The sequence below is a fragment of the Delphinapterus leucas genome, chromosome 2 (assembly GCF_059928025.1).
Source record: "Delphinapterus leucas isolate spDelLeu-1000000601 "Yukka" chromosome 2, BTC_Dleu_Yukka2, whole genome shotgun sequence".
Taxonomy (NCBI): Eukaryota; Metazoa; Chordata; class Mammalia; order Artiodactyla; family Monodontidae; genus Delphinapterus; species Delphinapterus leucas.
In genome coordinates, this window is record NC_143130.1 from 75,309,148 (window position 1) to 75,327,011 (window position 17,864).

The 17,864-nt window shown below is 46.8% G+C and overlaps 1 protein-coding gene across 1 annotated transcript in view; it reads right to left on the bottom strand.

Annotated features, from left to right (window-relative positions):
- Positions 1 to 17,864, bottom strand: part of TLN2 (talin 2) — a 304,454-nt gene that overhangs the window by 268,895 nt on the left and 17,695 nt on the right. The window lies entirely within an intron of this gene.

The window sequence follows — 17,864 nt, forward strand, 5'->3', positions numbered from 1 at the left end:
CCTGCGCGTCCGGAGCCTGTGCTCCGCAACGGGAGAGGCCACAACAGTGAGAGGCCGGCGTACCGCAAAAAAAAAAAAAAAAAAAAAAAAAAAAATTTAAACGTTTTCGCTAAACCCAATTCACTATGACAAAATAAGACAAGGCCTTTTAAAAAAGCTTTAACAACTGTGTTTTTTTTTTAAGGGGACGAAGAGGAAAGATCAGGAAAGGAGTGTTTCAGTTCCTCCTTGGTCATTCACAAAATTATTGGTAAACTGACTAGACCCTTCCCACCCCCATTCCTCCTACAAAGCTGTTAATGCCAGGGTGCTCCTATCTAGTAATTCCCAACTTTCAGCTGGGCTATAGTCCCATCTCTTGCAGCAGCCCTGCCCAGGGCCACCTGCGGGCCAGCCCTCCTCCACCCCAGAATAAACCATCCAGGACAGTCATTTGAGTCTGTCCTCAGCTCCCCAATTGCAGGAATCTCTGAGGCCCACTTCCTCACGCACCCGCCTCACGTGTCCTGGGAATCAGTGCCCCAGCACCACTGAGCCCATGCTGCTCCTGGAACCCTGCACCCTCTGCACTGTTTCCTCTGCAGTGGTCTTTAACCTCCTGTCTTCCACGCTTACGATGGCCTCCCCACACCCCTAATTCACCTGGCGCCCCATCAAGTTCTACCTACTCTGGGGAGGCTTCACGGACCACATCTTTATTTCAACTTAATATGGTAAATGTAAAAACAATCTATTTACGTGTCTATAGTCCACACTAGACTGTGAGCTCCCAGAGGGCAGGAGCTATGGCTCCCCGCAGAGTTCTTGCCTCAGATCAGAGCTCAGTTCGTAATACCCATTACATGCTCAGTAGGTATCTGAAGAATTAATGAACATATGTTGTATGATTAATAACTTTGAGACACCAGGGATGAGAGTAAGGGACTTTAAGAGGCTGGGGTACAACAGCAGGGTCAGGATGGAGTCAGGGGTATGTGTGTGTATGTGTGTACACGCACACCCGCACTGAAGAGAAGGGGCTGCCTCACTCCATAAGCTTCCTTCCTGGTTCTTCAAGGTCAAGGTTGCAGTTAAACCCCACCCCCACCCCCACCCCCACCCCTGCCCCTGCTTTCCTCTTTTAGTCCCAGGGATTGGCCAATGACTCACTCTCCTGCCACAAACATAGTGTCTTTGAGTCAGCGTCTCTCCTGTATGGCTTGGTGTCAATGAAGGAACTACACCATTTCATAATTATGCCTTTTTTCCCATCCCGAAGCAAACAAAGGCTTTGAGGTTTAACGATTAGAGAACGGTATAAGAAGATGCCCGCTCCTGTAAACTATTCCCCATCCTAACCCCTAAAGACCATCTCTTATGCTCACTTCAGCTTGGACCCTGTGGGAGAGCACAGAGTCACACAGGCACCAACACTGCAACCTGATGCACATGGAGAGGCAAGTGTTATTCATCAACCAGCAGAGCGTTTCTTTTAGGAAGATGAGGTGAGAGGCTGCAGCAAAGAGAGCAAAAAGATTCACCCATACAGCGGAATATCGTTCAGCACTAAAAAGGAATGAGCTCTCGAGCCATGAAAAGACATCAAGGAACATTAAATGCGTATTATGAGTGAAAAGTCAATCTGAAAAGGCTACGTCCTGCATGATTCCAACCAAATGACACTGTAGAAAAGGCAAAACTATGGAGACAGTAAAAAGATCAGTGGTGGCTAGGGGCTGGGAGGAGAGAGGGATGCATAGGTGGAGCACCGAGGATTTTTAGGGCAGTGGAACTACTCTGTATGATACTATAATGGTGGACACATGTCATTTTACATTTGTCGAAGCTGACAGAACATACAATACCAAGAGTGAACCCTAATGCAAAGTATGAACCTTGGGTGATTATGATGTGTCAATACAGGTTCATCAATTGTAAAAAATATACCCTCTAGTAAGGGGTGTTGATAATGGGGGAGACCGTGTATGCGTGTGAACAGCGGGTATGTGGGAACTGCTTACTGTCTGCCCGAGTATGCTGTGAACCTAGAAGTACTCTAAAAATATAAAGTCTATGAAGGTAGAAATAAAATGAGCAAGAAGAAGAGGGTGAGGTATGGTATCACAAATTCCCCCCAGGCACTGAAGCCAGGGACACTCCTATGGCAGAGCCTGGGGAGAGGTTTAGAGTGAGGCAAGGTGGGCTTGGCGCATAGAAGCAGTGATGGAGGATCTGGGTTCCACTGGCCAGCTGGACATTACCTGCACGTAGCAGAGGCTGCTATGTGAACCAGGGCTGTCCTACACAGCGCTCCAACCTGCTAGAAGTGACCCTGAGAAAGCATCCTCTCCCACTCTTATTCTCACTGCCACCTCAACCTTTAATTTGAGGGCTACTCTTCCAACACTAGCTCCTCAAGAACTTCTTCTGTACTGAAATCATTCAACTGAAGAACACAAAGAGAGAATACTACTTCTTCAAGTAAGTTAACCATCTAATTTCCCATGCCAGTGAAAAACCCATCAACTACCACGGAATATCCCAGGGCTGCCGCCAGGAGAAGGGATGGCCTTCCTATATAGGAGACATGTTCAACTCCTATGAACTCCCATAACGGCTCATTCCTCCAGCCCTCGAAGCCTGGTTGCCCAGGTGCACTGAGCCAACATATGACACCATGAAAGTGACAGGAAGGTGCAAAGTGGAATTTTATCAGCTTGTGAACTTAAAATAGGTATTACAGACAATAAGATGGGGCCTTTCGGGAGGATGATTGGCTAATCAAGAACAAGTTAGCTACTCACGTATACATAATGTGGAAATTAGGGACACACTGTTTTATAAATAAGAACTTGTCATCCCTTGGCTCTGATTAGTAGCTACTGTAATCCCTCAAAATTCATCCTTCCAAAGTAATATTGCTGCCCTCGTATCTCTTACTATGTGCGATCTGGTCTTCATGAATGGCCACCTGATACATTTTTCCAAAAGGCTAAACCTGTCCAATCCTTGCTCCACTGGCCAAAGATCCTCCTTTATGTATTCGTTTTGGTACATTTCATTCAAAACCAAATACCCCAAAACAAACAGTTCTTTTGTCACTGAAATTTCTTCCTCCTCGTAGAACATCTTGAAAACTAATCCTCCTGAACCATATGTGTCCTCCTTACTGTCCCTGATCTGTCATTCCAAGTTCCCCCTTTCCCAAGCAGCCTCCCTTCCCACGTGGTTTCCCATACTCTTGCTGTCCTCTCAGTTTTCATGGGTCTTGGAAGCCCTCTCTGCATGATCTCGCAATTCATTATATTGTATTCCTTCTAATTCTGGTTCCACAAGGCTCTACAACTCCAATAGATAAGATACCCTCAAGTGGCCAGCATGGAGGCTGGTGCCGAGTCACCCAAGGCCAGTGGCATCCTGGTTCCCTTTCACTCATGCCAAGTGCATATGGGCAGTGGGGGTCCTCCAAGCCTCACTTGACTCCTCTGTGAAAGGAAGAAGGGAAACCTCCTTCACAAGCCAACCTAAGGACCACATAAGCATAAGGCCTGGGGTAAAACATGCCTGCAGCCAACACTGACTTTCTTCTCCTCCACGTGTGTGATCTCTGGGCTCTGGAACTAGAATAAAATCTCTCTAAGGGCAAGATCAGGACTCGCACCTTTCCTGTATTTCTTCAAGGCATTTTCACACAAGGGAATGTCCAGTAGATGGTTTTCAAGTGATGTTTTCGAGTTAATGGTCATTATTTTTGGATAATAGAATTTCAGAGTTTTCTTTACAACCTCATACACCATCTAAAAACCTAAAGCTTTCTATTAAAAATTTCAAATAGCTAATAAAGAGAATAATGAACCCCTAAGTACTCACCACTCAGCTCCAACAATTATCAATTCATAGTCACTGTCATTTCATCCAAACCCCCTCTTACTTCCTTGTGCAAATCTCCCTCACTGGAGATTATTTTGAAGCAATACCAGCTATCATCCCATTTCAATATAAGTATTTTATAAAACTAGAATTTTTAAATAAGAATGCTTAATAAAGCTATTTTCACTTAGAAAAAATAAAAAGTCTAGGCTTATCCAATAACATCACGGCCATCTCGTTCTCTCTGTCCCCACTGCACAGAGTAAGATATAGATGACCCAAGACAGACTCAGCAGGCCTGAGTTATGACTCTTGGCAGCACAGGAGCTGTCTGGGTGACTGTGGGTAGGACAGCCCCAGGGCCCCTCCCACTAGACCTCTGTTCCCAAGGAGGAAATCAGAGCGTGAGGGATCTGATGCTCACAGCCCACCTGCTTGGGCACAGCTAGGACTTTCTACTTCCCTTTTCCGTTTTTCTGTTATGCCCAGCACCAGCCTCACTTCCCGGAGTAACCTAGCCTCTACTTGCCCTTTGCCAAAAACACAATTAGTAAGTATACAGTATTCAGATAGCCAAGTCTTCTCCAGGAACAAGAGAAGAGATTAAAAAAAAGAAATCACTCCATTATCTGTTTTTAATTCAATCTCTCAAATAAAAAACAAAAAATATAAAGCAGTATCCTGCTTGACTTCTATCCTGGTCTCTGCCCTTATAGAACAAGTAAAAGCAATTCTCAGGCTCCCTCCCTACGCTTGGGTGAGATTAACCAGCCTGTCCACAGAAATGGCCTGCGAAAAACCTCTGATGCAGGTAGCCAGAGGCCTTTGGAGAAGGACTCCCCAGAGGGTCCACTGCTGTCCCCTCTAAGGTAACTGTGAAATCATTTGAAATTATTTTGGACCAAATCGTAATTGAAATATAAAACTACTCACATAATCGTGCCAATTATCTACCTCACTGTGGACTTTTTGTTTCTCTCTACCTATCATAGCTACAAGCCATATGTGACCAGTGAGCACTTGATATGTGGCTAATCCAAATTGAGACCTGCAATGAGTATAAAGTCCACCGATTTTGAAGGCAAAAAGAATATAAAATACCCGATTAACAAATTCTATATTGTGTTTTGAAATATTAACATTTCGTATGTACTGGGTTCAATAAAACATTAAAATTAATTTCACCTTTTTTAATGTCGCTACTGAAGAATTTAAAATTATGTGTCTCACATTATATTTCTAGTTGCAGTGCTTCTCTAGATTTGAATTCCTTTTCACAACAGCATGAATAGGTTTCATGTCAACCTACCATAACTGGTGTTATTTGAATACAATCCTAAAGCTAAAATTAATTCACTTGGACTTCTCTTTTGAATTACTTTGTGTATTTCCCCTAATGGTTCCTGTCAATTCCCATTAAGATTTAAATATTTAAGTGTTCCAGTAAGACAATCACAGCTACCTTGAGCATAGAATATCACGTAATCACCAGATAGACCCCATCAGACTGGAGTCAAAACATTTTAATGCTGTGCTATTTAAAAAGCAATTCCCAATCCCTATTTTTTATCTCACAATCAGAATATAACATTTCTTCTGGCTGTTATGACCTTGGGTATTAGAATTTCACTCTATGCAGCTGAGAAAATATTCAAACCCATATTTCTACTATAAGACAAAGGAGGGCTGGGCATTCTCCATAAAGGAGAAGGAGGAAAGCCATTTACCTGTCTTCTATTGGTTTCCAATGGATGAAATAATGAACATCTGATTAAACTGGGGGTTGAACACTGTTTTTTTTTTTTAAAGGAAAGTCAAACAAACATTCCACCTGACCTCTGAATGTCAGTAGACTTTAAAGTTCTTCCCAGCTGTGTTTCTTTGTGATCAGCAGAGATCAGAATAAGTTGGAGTGATTTGGTTAAAAATAATACTAATAAAAATAAAAGTGACTCCATGGAAATTGATGAATTAAGTACAACCTCCATTGTCTAGCCCAGTGCTATCCACAGGGTGGTCTGTCCACAACTAGTTTGTGACTGGTCTGCAATAACACAAGTATAGTAATTGAGAGTAAACATTTGGAAATTTTGACAGCAATCTGACAAAGTATTTATGTTGCTTGAATGTAATAAAAATAAAAGCACTTATACTTTATATGTCTTTTTCAAATATTTCCTCTTTTTTGTATTTTTTTATTGATAAACAAAAGTAGGTCAGCCCCAAACAAATTGTAAATTAAATTACTAATGGTTCCTTTCAGAAACAATACCCTAAACCAACTCACCGGAATCCTCCATTTTCTGGTCATCTCATTCTACATCTGTAGGAGTTGGAAGGCAGAAGGTAATAAAGGGGAAAGGGAGCTGAAACTACCTTCTTAGGGAGGAAAAACCACCACTTAGGAGAGGGTGAGTAAAGCACAACTATGTCCATGACATAGCTAGGATTAGGGTCTATAACACTATAATATTTTTACCACTGCAATTACAATGCCGCATTTCTTCAATTATAAAATGCCATGGATTATAAATCACACTGTGATATAATATGCAAGTGATGGGTCCTGACTGAATATTAAATTATAAACAAACTAAAGTTCACATGTGGAATGATTACACCTCAACTGAACAAAAATGTCAAGTGTTCATTAAAGACACGCGGAATCAAGTAATGGTGTTTTTTAAAAGCCTTCTAGGTTGAAGTTAAAAGCTAAAGATTTCTAGGTGAGTAAAAAGCCCATTAGTAAACACCAACCACATACAAAATGTTCTGAGGGACAGAAAAATGAAGAAGCAGCCCCTGAAGAATTCACAATCGAGATGGCAAGACAGACGGTACCCAAAATATCAAGGGGCAGAGTTAGGCAGCTTAAGCATCAAATGACTCGCACTGGCAGTCACTTCAATCACAGTCCCTCTCAAAACTCCTTCCTTCCTTAGGCCCTGTATCAGCCCACAGAGAGGCTCCCAAGAAGGCTGTATCCTTCTCGGTGACTGTGACCCAAGGTCAAGGGCTGAGCAAGGAGTCAGGCATCCGCGCTCCTGCCCCACAGCCAGCACTCACCAGCTGTTTGTGTGCCTGGGCAGCTAAGCATCCGTGTCCTCCTGTGTAAAACGGGTCAATAACACATAACCCTCAGGGTTACGGGGGTGGTGGGTTTTGATGCTAAAATCTTGGGGGATCTGGGCAAGGTGTAGACTGAAGAAAAGAAGCCACAGCCCGGAGGGGAAGGGGGACTCCCAGAGAAAGCAGACCTTGGGGAGATGGAGAGTGGGAGCTTCTTCCGCCCTACATTGGACACTGGCAGGGAGAGAGGAAGCAAGTGGGGCAGGTGGTACTTTAGGGACCTCTGCTTTCCATGGGGGGGTGGGAGGGGTGTTCTCTATGAAAAGTGGGCACCAAGGAGGAGGTGGAGTAAGGGGACTCAAGCGAGCTGAGAAGTCTGCGTGCTTCCCGGAGAACCTGAGTGTGTGTGGGGAGCAGGGGCCCCTACAAGGACGCCACGTGGGAAGAGGCTGAGCAGAGGCCGTGGCTCCCAGTGTGTGCGGTCACCAGCCTCTAGCAGTGTCCCCGGGGAAGCCATGCAGCTTTCATCCTCCAAGGCTCAGGAAGCCCCAGTCAAGGAGGAAGTGCAAGCGGGGGAGCCTAACGGACTGCAAGGAAAGGAGGAGTGTCCATAGGGAGGTTTTGGGGAGGTCAAAGAGCAGAGAGTGGGGTGCCATCAGGGCACATGAGAGGGGTGCTACTTTTGGGAAAACCGACACCTGCCTCAGGGTGTGGTTAACTGGAAAACTGGAGAAACTGGCATCTGGGAGGTGGCAGCAGGGAGTCAGGCCCCTCCTCCAGACCCCAGGGCCCTGGGAGTGTCCCGCCAAGGCAACAGTGGCTAAGGAAAGGCAGGGCCCATGAAGGAGCCTGGAATCAAAGTGTGGGGAAGCAGCCGAGCTCAGTTTCGTCACTCAGAGAACACTCGGTCACTAGGTACTCGGTTTTCATGGACTTCCAGACCTCTGGCTGCTACTACACATGCTGGCGCAGAAAAGTTGGGCAGAGAGTAAGTTTAAAAAGCCTCATTTAAGGGTGGGGGAGGGGAGGGGAGGGGAGGCTGACAGCAGCCCACCTAAGCGCACATGTGTGCGGAGGAGCTGCCGGGCAATTCAAGATACCTGTCAGCTGAGTATCCCTTGAGAAAATGACTGTGCACCACGTCAAGCCAGAGAACCTGAACGGAAGAACTCACAGAATTTGAAGATAAGCAGGTACCTATTAAGTTCCTGCCAGGTCAGGCACCAGGCATAGCACCTCCACATACCAACACACCAGACACAAAGAGAATGAAAGACGGTTTCCGGTACCTGTTCTGCCCTTGAAAATCGTGATTAGATGAAGAGGAGCATAGAGAAGTCTAAAAGAGACCTAAGAGACGTGTCAACCAAATGCAACAAGATACTTAGTATGAAGGCGCTTTTAGGTTTCATATGGGTTCATTTATTTTTAGAGATGATAATTATGTTTCGGGGAAAAAAAAAAAGCCCCAATCAAGGGCTTCCCTGGTGGTGCAGGGGTTGAGAGTCCGCCTGCCGATGCAGGGGACGCGGGTTCGTGCCCCGGTCCGGGAGGATCCCACGTGCCGCAGAGCGGCTGGGCCCGTGAGCCATGGCCGCTGGGCCTGCGCATCCGGAGCCTGTGCTCCTAAGCAGGAGAGGCCACAACAGTGAGAGGCCCGCATACCACAAAAAGGAAAAAAAAAAAAAAAAAAAAAGCCCCAATCTTTTAGAGTTACATACTGAAATATATACAGATGAAATGCAATGTTGAGGATTTATTTCAAACTAATCACATGAGCAGGAGGGGTTCTTGATGAAACAAAATGGGTTGTACATTAATAATCATTGAAGCTGGGTGATGGTTACACAGGAGCTCCTACTGAGTTCTCCTTCTGCAGATGTTTCCAATTTCCAATTAAAAACCAAAAACAAATAAATGAGAGGCAATACGTGAAGGTACAGTACATTGTTTGGAACCTAGCTGTGTCAGTTTGATGACAGTACTGCAACACACTCGAAACTCTGAAAGTGTGTTTAATTGATGAAAAGGCCTAAGGCTTTAAAGGTAGATCAACAGTTCCATAGGGGTGGAGTCTTTTTTCTTTAAGTTTTCTAAGGAAGCACGACTAGCTGGCTGTACATACATGCAGTCACGCTTGAGAAGATCCAGGAACTACATCTGCCCAAACAGTGTGTCACCTTGACAGCCAACTTTGGCACCTTCCCCTCCAATGACATGAAGTTAAGTTTGACTGATTCACAGGTGTGATGGCCAACAGGCTCCTGTCATGCTTTATTGCCCAGATGAGGAATCAAGCAACGGAAAGGTGCCAAGTGTCAGGCATCCTCGATGTGATTGGCATCCCCATCTTAAAGCCACCAGAGGAATGACAATAAGCCAGGGGATAAGCCTGCTCTAAAAGTTAACAGCTGATAACCTTGATTTGATAATCACCTACTACCCTCACTTCTGTGAGACCCACATCATGACCATATTCAGCACAGCTGGGTTGAAATAAGCATTGGGACTTTCCTGGTGGTGCAGTGGTTAAGAATCCGCCTGCCAATGCAGGCGACATGGGTTCGAGCCCTGGTCCGGGAAGATCCCACATGCCGTAGAGCAACTAAGCCCGTGTGCCACAACTACTGAGCCTGTGCTCTAGAGCCTGCAAGCCACAACTACTGAGCCTGCAGGCCACAACTACTGAAGCCCGTGCACCTAGAGCCCGTGCTCCGCAGCAAGAGAAGCCACCGCAATGAGAAGCCCCTGCACCGCAACAAAGAGTAGCCCCCCGCTTGCTGCAACTAGAGTAAGCCCACGTGCAGTAACGAAGACCCAATGCAGCCAAAAATAAATTTAAAAAGAAGAAATAAGCATTAAGGTTGAGAGATCAAACCACCACCCCTCCCCACCCTACACACACACACACACACACACACACACACACACACACACACACACACACACACACACCCTTACTCTTCCATCACCAAACTCAGGACACCTTATGTGCTACCACTTTGCAAAGGATTGGCTTAAGCCAGTGGTGATTTTGCCCCCCAGGGGACATTCGGCATTGTTTGGAGACACTTTTAGTTGCCACAACTAATTAGGGAGGGGAGCTTCCGGCATCTGATGGGTGGAGGCCAAGGACACTGCTCAACATGCTCCCATGTAAAGGACCCCCCCCCCCGACACAACAAAGAATTATGTGGCCTAAATGTCAATGGGCTGTTGAGAAGCCCAGGCTTAAACAAGTAAAATTAAGGGCTAAAGGAAGATTCAGACTTGTTCACAGAGGGATGGAGTGAGGAAGGGAGAATCATATTATCTTTTACAAGTCCTGCATTTATATATTTCTACCAATATTCTTTAACCAGATGTGGTATTTGATGCCACGCTCTCTGGTGTAGCTCTTTTTTTGTTCACTAACACAAGAGGGGCCAGACACTTGAGAGACTACAACTGCCAAGACCAATATTTGCTTTTTTCCAACGGCCATGTTTACCCAAGATTATTCTGCCCTTGGTGAACTGGAAATTAACTGGCTGTTGACACACTTGGAATAGAGCCAAGGAATAGTCTGGCAACCTTTCCCATGGTGGCAAAGAGGGGACGTGGTTCAAGAAGACCAATCTGTAAAACTTTGGGATGGAAAAGTCTGGATGCAAAGACCACCTCAACTTTTGGATGGAATCCCTCTGCAACCACTTTGAAAACAAGTTCCTCTCAACAGGGCAGTAAGATTTTCAACAGCACAGGAGAGCTCTGAGAAGAGGAAGAAGAAAGGCAGGGGCATAAGGAAAGCTACACAGTGAGGGAAGGAAGAGGGAGAACAAGTATCACCAAATAATTTAACAGCACTTTGACCCAAAGAAGGCAGAAAGGAGGACAAACTCACATCTAATTACTGCTCCGTCAACTGTAGTTTTACAGCCGGGAAAGACTATCTTTGACTGTTAACCCTGAAATATAACCCACCATTGACCTCCATGGGGACCAATCATAGATTCTCTTCTTGTTTGATTTCTACTATTTACATTCACATAGCTGGCCTGTTTACATAATAGATACTATTGGTAACTGAAATTCAGCTACACCTGATCTGCACAATCACACAATTTCTCTCGCGGGCCACAGAGCTGCTTTTTTCACAGCCATTCACTCCACTTTATCACAAAAATTCAAATGCGGCTACAATTACTACCAAGTTCACCTGCTTACATGAGAAGCCAAGGGATTTTGGACTAAAGACTGTACCAACACCACACGTCAACTCCAACTACTATCCATTCAAGAAAGTCTGGGAGCCAAGGTGTGCCAGCGATGGCGATCCCGACATCCTGGCAATCCTGCGCACCAATGCTTGGACTAATGCGGCCTCTGATGGGAACTTTCTCCATCTCCCGGTGTCTCCTAGAAAGGTGCTGAGGCGCTAGACCCAGAAAGCCAGACCAGACATGCCCTGCCCCAAGTGTCCATGCTTTGGGGTACGGAGGGCAAGGTCAGAGTAGACCCACCCTTCAGTCCCCCCCATGAGAACTCACACCCAACCTCTGGCCTAAAGGGGTTGAATAGTGGCCCCCCAAAAGCTATGTCCACAACTTAGTCATGGAAACCTGTATATATGACCTGATTTGGAAAAAGTCTGCAGATTTACATGGGGATATTGAGGATACTGAGTTGAGGTCATCCTGGATTACATGGGTAGGCCCTAAATCCAATGAGAGGTGTCCTTATAAGAGCGAGAAGAGAAGCCACAGAAGACAGGGGTATGTGTGAAGTGCGGTAGCCACAAGGCAAGGCATCCCTGGAGCCACCAGGAGTGAGAAGAGGTCAGGGATGATTCTCCCCTGGAGCCTTCGGAGGGAGCACGGCTCTGCCAACACCCCAGTTTTGACTTCGGACCTCCGGAACTGTTAAAGAATCAATTTCTGATGTAGTGAATGAAAGGCAGCGAAATAAGCCGCTTGGGGATAATGATTATTTTGAGCTGTAGGCAAGGGAGAAACAGCAAATGCAAGCAGAGGCTTTCTCTGAACTCCCCTTATCTGCCCCAAGATAAACCTCGAAAAGCAATTCGATTGTATAAATCCCTCCCCTGCAGTTTCATCAACCAGGGAAGACTGACTCACCTCACCTCCGGAGAGGAGACTGGAAGTCGACAGCACACCCAAATTTTGTTATCACTCCTCCCATCTATTCTTCAAAGAGTCCATTCATCTTCCCTAAAAATCCCTTATTCTCTCCAAAGAGGCCTACATCTCCCTCCCTTTTCCCTACTGAGGTGGTATTTAAGCCTGAATTCTATCTCTACTTCTCAGAGTTACTCATTGTTACCCCATGTATATCTCCCGTTATACATGAGGTGATACATGTCAATAAACTTCTGTTTTTCTCTTGTCAATCTTTTATTACAGGAGATCTCAGCAAGGTAGAGAACTCAGAAAGGTAGAGAGAAAGCTATTTTCCCTCCCCTACATAAGCCACCCAACTTGTGGTAATTGGTTACGACGGCCCTGGGAAGCTACTCCATGGTCCAACACTGGGCCTGACCAGCCTCAGCATGGCCAGGTCAGGATATACCTGGGCATCCCCCCGACGCTTCTGCCTGCAGCTCCTAAAGAGCTCAGGAAGGTGGGGCTGAGGATATGTCTTTGGCCCTGAAAGCCTGGGCCAAAGATGTTTTCCAAAGGACGAGCTCTGGGGAATGGTCAGAAAAGTGATTCCACCTGTCACGGGCAGAGCACCACCCCAAGCCACAACCCTTCCCAGAGGGTCTGGGAGAAAAAACTCCAACACCTTGAGGGCCCTCGGATAAAGGGTCGTCATCATCAACCACCTCTGCTGACTCTTCCTGAGGACTTCCCACCAGCCACACCACTGTGTAACTTTCAACAACGTTAAGAGGTAACTACTTATTCTGGGTTTTGATTTCATCATTTTCTGCCTTTCCTTTAAATTGATACCTCTTACATATATAGGCCTGAAAAATATCGTTTAGTGCTGCACGTAAAAAGATACTGGCCCTGGGCTTCCCTGGTGGGGCAGTGGTTGAGAGTCCACCGGCCGATGCAGGGGACACAGGTTCATGCCCCGGTCCGGGAAGATCCCACATGCTGCGGAGCGGCTGGGCCCGTGAGCCATGGCCGCTGAGCCTGCACGTCCGGAGCCTATGCTCCGCAATGGGAGAGGCCACAACAGTGAGAGGCCCGCGTACCGCAAAAAGAAAAAAAAAAAAAAGAAAGTAAAAAGATACTGGCCCTGTTCCTAAGGAAAGTGAAGCAGAGGGAGCTTGAGCAGTTTGCCCCCAGGCTGCTGGGCGAGTTGGTGCAGGAGCTAGAACCGTGACCTGGAGCAGACTGCAGAGCCCGTGTCTTCAGCCCCGGGTCACACTCTGCTCTATCTCACTCGAGCCCAGGAGGCTTGTACCACCCCCAGCCCCACTGCAGTGCTCTGTGCCAGGCGCCCCTGCCTAAGCCCCACTGTGGCACGGGCCCCGTCCCTGGCCCAAGCCTCAGCCACTGACCAGGCCCCTTTCCCTTGACCCCATTACCTAATGGGGTTCAACAGTAATTAGGTACATAAAAATGCTCATGCCCAGTATCAGAGGCTCGAGCACTCCATCCAAACGGGAACAGTGACATCTAAGTGAACGGTTACATCGTAAGGACCACAGGGGACCAGAGAAGAGGGAGTTCCTAAACCACACATGTCATCTTCATCTACAAACCAGCATCATCCCCTGCTAAAGTTAATGACCCCCATAAAGGCACGCACCTCACACTCAAGCAAGGTCCTGTCACTCTGTCAGCAGTGCCACCGCCCCTAGGAGAGGCCACATCGGCTAACTGCTCGGATTCCAACCTCCACCAAGGTTCCAGGCGTCTCTGGGACACACAAAGGTGTACAACCTTTTCAGCCAGCGCTTCCTCTTAGCCAAGTACTCTGACAATGCATTTCAGACGCCTTTGAAATGCCCAGCCCCTTGAGCCAGTAATCACAATGATGGCGATCTATCATCACAGCATAATCTTACATGCAGAAAGGCTTTCATATATTAGGACTCTAAACCTTCATTCTTCATGCTAATAAGAACTTGGAAACAACCTGAAGATCCAAAAGAAGGAGCTAAGTTGACAGGGTTTCATTCTCTCGACTAGATATATAGCTGAAAAAGTGCTGCTTATGACATTGAGAAAATGCTTACTCTGTAGTAAGTAGAAAAACCAGAATAAATTGTACTTACAGCACGATCACAACCAATCCACCCCATGGAGGAAAAATCTGATAGGAAGTTAGTCAAAATACAAATTTTTCTTGTGTGGTGGGGCTATGGGTATTTCTCTTTTACTTTTTAATTTTGCTACACATTTTCTATAATGACTAGGTATTAAAATTAAGAGCAGAAGAAAAATGAACTTCCTATTTAAGGAAAAAGATGAAGGTGGGCTTCCCTGGTGGTGCAGTGGTGGGGAGTCCACCTGCCGATGCAGGGGACACAGGTTCGTGCCCCGGTCCGGGAAGATCCCACATGCCATGGAGCGGCTGGGCCCGTGAGCCATGGCCGCTGAGCCTGCGCGTCCAGAGCCTGTGCTCCGCAACGGGAGAGGCCACAGCAGTGAGAGGCCCGCGTGCCGCAAAAAAAAAAAAAAAAAAGATGAAGGTTCCCATGGCTCCCCACTGCTGCCGGAGTTGTTCAGAAGGCCACAGAGAACCCTTCACAAGTGAGTGCTACTTCCCTCCTCAGCTTCCATGGCTCCTTCCCCCCGACCCCGTGCACCCTACTTTCTAGGCACATCTAATTACTTCATATTCCCAGCATCGGCCTTACACCCTCCCTGTCAGTGCTCGGACACGCACTGGTGTGTGCGTCCCTTCTTCTCTCTCCCACTGGGATGCAGGTCCCAGGAAGGCATGGGTTATTATCTTGGAGTCACTCCTGTAACCCCAGAGCCTAGTGAAGTCTCTGGTATATCCTAAGTCAATAGACGTTTGCCAAGGGAATGAGTCAGAAGCACTGAAGACTTGCTCACATGCAGCTCCATCCCTAACGTTTTCCCCAGACACCAGCCTCTCTTGGCCCCCTACGCCCTATCAGGAGTTACCTGTTCACACCTGGTTTCACAGAACACCACACATACCTGGTCTAACAGGACATTTGCCATGTTGTAGTTTAGTTATTTCTTTCCCACATTAGCAACAGCCAATCAGATAAACCATGCACACTTAAGCCTGATAGTTTTACCTGTATCATCTCCCTTTCCCTCACAGCAACACTAGAGGTAGTTATTATCATCATCACGGATGAAGGAACTGAGGCTTGAACATGTTAAGTGACACACTCACTCCCACAGCTAGGAAACAGCAGGGCTTGTCTGACTCCAGAGCCCAGGCCTTGACAATGCTACCCCAGGGCCAGTTTCTTTGTCTGTCCTCTACAGTGGACTGGAAACTTCTTGTGGGCAGGAAGTACATTTTGCCACTTGTCGAAAGCTGGCCAACATTGCTGCAGACAGCAGACGTTCCAATATTTGATTTGAACCGCAAGAGGATGGCCTTACCATGAACTATACCAACTCATCATGTGAGATGACCCCAGACCTACACAGGTGGAAGGTTAAAGGGTCTGCCTAGCAAAACAAGGGTAATCAAAACAGGTTCAGGTTCATTCAGATTAATACAGAGCTATGTAAGGAATTTCAGGGTGCAACTGTTGCCAGAGAGTACCCCTCCAGCAACCCAGAAGCACTTAATTAAGAAGTGGCATGTTAATTGTTGCTCTTAAATCCCCATGAGCATAGATCCTCTAAAACCCTCTACTGGGCAATAATGTCTTAAATTGGGGGCACAGATCATATTTCAAAAAGCTCTTTCAGGTACATCATCTGTCAACCCAGTGCAATTTATCGTGGAGATACTTTAATGCTTTCAAATTTTCCTTATAATTCTAAGTTAGGTGACTTCCCGCTATTCCAAACTAATGAAATTTTTTACTGTACTGAAAGAATATTGTGAACGCTTCTCAAAATATTTATGAACTTTATTCACCCCTGGCACGTCAGGAAGAAGTCTGTGCCCTGAGTGCTAGCTGGGACATCACCCAGCATGCACACCCACAGTGTTTTAACACTTATTAGCAGCTTGTCTGGGGCTGCTGCTGGTGAAGCGTTAGCAAGCAGACACGCACAAATTAACAGGTCCAACATGGAGCTCTGCTCTGTGGGGCACAGGCAACAAGTAGATATTTTTAATCGTTTCTGAAAACATATATGTCAATGGGGAAAATGCAGCATCTTACATAGCATGAGAAAATTAACATGTTTAGGAAAAACGACACCAAAATGTGACATCTATAAGGTATATAATCCAGGAGGTGGCTAACCTAGGCAAAACCTGAAGTGGTCACAGAACTCTCTCATCCAGGTCTGAAATCTTCGTAGATTAAAAGCGGGGGTGGGGGGGTTGCCACCATCATGGGAAAAGGCCAATCAGATCATCTTTACTTTTACCTGTGAGACCACCTCTGCACCCCATGATAAAGCCAGAAAGTTGGGCTACCCGATTCCTACCAGAATGTGACTTCCATCAAGTCTACAGGAGTCTGACATATGGGGAAAAGTCCACCAGACATGCCTCTGAAGGCCCAGGTCTCGGTCACCACTGTGCGTCACACAAGCCGTGCGGCTATGGTTCTGAGCCCCTCAGTCTCCCTTCCTCACCTGTGGAATAGGACACGACCTGTTTACAGCCCTGACCTCTGACAGTATTAGGACATGTGCAATCATTTTAAAAGCTAAAACACCACCACGGAGGATATGCACGCTGTTATTTTTTTTTTTTTTAATTAAATGTCCCCTATGAACTAATTTATTGGCTCAAAGAGTAGGAATTGCACGTATGGCTCTGGGCTAGGGGTTAGGAACACAGGAGGGAGGTAAAGCCAGGGCTCTGCCGCAGAACCGTCCTCCAAATCCGGGGGAGGAGAGACCCACAAATGATTACGATATAATGGGATGCGCACTGTGGTGGGTGGGGTCATCCAAAGTCATCCTGGGGAATACTGGTGCGGGGACGTGAAGGAACTGCAGAAAGGGGTATCCCACAGGAGCCAGGGGGAGCTGACTCTGGAAAACGACAGGGAGCACAGCTCGCACTGGAGAGGGGCCACAGCAATTGGACATCACGTACAGGAAGCGGCAGGAAGGCTGGGGCATTTTAGAAGAATAGGAACGTTTCAGGAAGGCTAGCTTGAGGCGGGGCAGAGGGAGGAGCAGTCAGAGAGCTGGGTACCACCACCTGTGTGACCGCATCTCACCCTCACTATTCGGCTGTTACCTTCACAAAGCGCAAGTCAAAAGTGAGGACCACCGGGGCTTCCCTGGTGGCGCAGTGGTTGAGAGTCCGCCTGCCAATGCAGGGGACGCAGGTTCGTGCCCCAGTCCGGGAAGATCCCACGTGCCGCGGAGCGGCTGGGCCCGTGAGCCATGGCCGCTGAGCCTGTGCTCCGCAACGGGAGAGGCCACAACAGTGAGAGGCCCGCGTACCGTAAGTAAGTAAATAAGTAAATAAATAAATAAAAGTGAGGACCACAAGCCAGACACCAGGGCTCAGGCCACTGCCTCAGGGACCCCTCGGTTGTCGCATAGTTACTGCACTCCCAGCACGTGGAAATTACACAAGAGCTAAGGCAGCAAGACATGTGGGTAAAAACAAACGAAAATGGTTTCAAAAAAACACATTTTTTCAAGATCAGAAGTTGTCGAGGCTATCATAGAGACTTCAAGTTGGGGCTTCAAGTTGGCTCTAGAGAAAAATATAATTAGAACGTGTCATTAGTTGAAAAGGAGAGAATTTCCCTCAAACCGCTGAGGTGTACCTGTGATGCACCAGGTATCAGGAATTTGAAGATGAGTAAGACACTGTCCTTGGCATCTAACGGCGGGGGGAAGTGGGGGGTCAGG